Source organism: Tupaia chinensis, unplaced genomic scaffold (genome assembly GCF_000334495.1).
Source record: "Tupaia chinensis unplaced genomic scaffold, TupChi_1.0 Scaffold148646_1, whole genome shotgun sequence".
Lineage (NCBI taxonomy): Eukaryota > Metazoa > Chordata > Mammalia > Scandentia > Tupaiidae > Tupaia > Tupaia belangeri.
In genome coordinates, this window is record NW_006208495.1 from 591472 (window position 1) to 593632 (window position 2161).

Genomic DNA, 2161 nt, shown 5'->3' on the forward strand with positions numbered 1-2161 from the left:
CCACAATCCCTTCTCCTCTATTCTCTTCTTGGGATCTCGAGCATGCACACACACGCGCCTGTCATGAGTTTTAAGCCACCGGGTACAGGACTCGAATCATGGTCCACTACATGGGAATCCAGTGACATAGCCATTACGCTAACTGCTGGTCCCTAGGAATGGGCAGTTCTTTTGCACCTCAAACTTTAGGAAAAGCACAGGACATTAGTAAATTTTATCATCTTTCATGTCACTTTCTGCACTTATTTTATATTTTTCTACTCTCCACAAAATTTGAGTAAGGGAAAACACAGGATCTCCCTGTTGTTTGTCCTTAACTTTTTAGCAATACAGTAATGTTTACAAGAAATGTCTACTGTGTGAGTCACTGTATTTCATAGTATTTAAGAAAAGTTTTCCATGTGAATGTTTAGATTGGGGAGACACATATATACAATTTAGATGCTAGTATATTTAATATTTTAAAATATAATAGTTGAAAAATTGTCTCTCCCACTGAAATAAAACAAAAATATATACAAATGACAACAAAAGCTTCAAAACAAAGCAAATAACATCTAAAATCAACAGTGACATAAAAATACTTGTTTTGTGGGCTAGCATCAGATCCCACATAGGCAGCCATAGTTTGAATCCTGCCTTTCAGAGCTTGGAAAACATTCTGGGTGGATGTGTATATATGCTCAAGATCCCAACAGGATGGAGAGATGGAGGAAAAAGGCTTGTGGTGTGATCATGCCCCATTAGGGTGCGTTCTCCCTTTCCCTCTGTCTCTCTGTCTCTCTCTGGCAAGTGCATATACCATCCTGCAAATGAAAGAAAAGGTCTTGCATCATAATTTATTTGAATGATAACATTGCAAATGTTATAAGCCTATTACACTACATGCAAGTATACTATATAATATTTACACTTACCACTCTCCTCAGTAAATCACTGATTGGAGTAAATGCAATATAAATTGGACCCAATTAATTAAAATTGCAAATAGGACCCAATCAATTAAAATTGTAAACAATATTTTAACTTTATATTAAATGTATATAACAGGTTTATCTGAGGATGCACCCATAGAAACCTTTAATCCCAAAGATTGATTTATTCATAGAAAAATGACAGATAGACAGACAACATCACACCATAAACCTTTCAAGATTTTCTTCGAAAGCATAGATAGATGAACAGTGTAACCATTGAGAAAAAAAACAAGAGGAGCCAGCAGATGGCGTAGCAATTATGTCACTTGACTTCCACATGACTGACTGTGGTTCAAGTCCTATACCTAGTAGCTTAAAACTCACACCAAGTGCCTGTGTGTTTGTGCCCAAGATCCCAGGAGGAGAATGGAGGAGAAGGGATTGTGGAGTAGCCATTCCCCCTGGGGGGCTATTTCTTGTTTTCTGCCTCTCTGTCTCTCTGGTGAGTACATGTACCCTATAGCAAAAATCACTCCAAAAAAAAAAGAAAAAGAAAATATCAAGAGGGTTAAAAGATATCTATACATATCCATATAGTTATATATAGATATATATGTGTGTACATATAGACATATATGTAAACCTAAACTCCATCCAAAATTTGATAGAAATTAAATGCTCTATGAAGTTAAAATCAATTTCTCATTATAATACATAATTTGTAAAGTTAAGTATGTCAAGAAAATGTAAACTCTTACTTAAAGCAAAGGTAAAGTTTTAATTTCAATATGTAAGATGTTTTGTAGGCTGGAAACTGCTGGTTGGGAGCTCAAAGACCCCAAACAGAATGGATACAGAAACCTGAACAGAAGTTTAATTATCTAAAGCTGACACCAATTAAGAATGCCCTCTAGTGCTTGCTTCGGCAGCACAAATACTAAAATTGGAATGATACAGAGGAGAATGGTGTGGCCCCTGTACGAAGATGACACACAAATTTGTGAGGCATTCCATAAATTTTAGAAAACCTGAATAGACCTATAACAAGCCAGGAGATTGAATCAGTAATAAGTAATCTCCCAACAAAGAAAAGCCCAGGTCCCGATGGCTTCACTTCTGAATTCTACTAAACTTTTAAAGAAAAGTTAACCCCCATTCTACTCAATTTATTTCTAAAGATCCAAAAGGAAAGATACTTCCCAAATTCATTTTATGAAACCTCCATCATCCTCATTCCCAAAACA

General features: G+C 35.9%; 1 non-coding gene across 1 annotated transcript; it reads left to right on the top strand.

Annotated features, from left to right (window-relative positions):
* The first annotated feature begins 1830 nt into the window (after window positions 1-1830).
* Window positions 1831-1937, top strand: LOC114006533 (U6 spliceosomal RNA). Its single transcript, XR_003548235.1, has one exon. It is a non-coding gene; the product is annotated as a U6 spliceosomal RNA (small nuclear RNA).
* The last annotated feature ends 224 nt before the right edge of the window (window positions 1938-2161 follow it).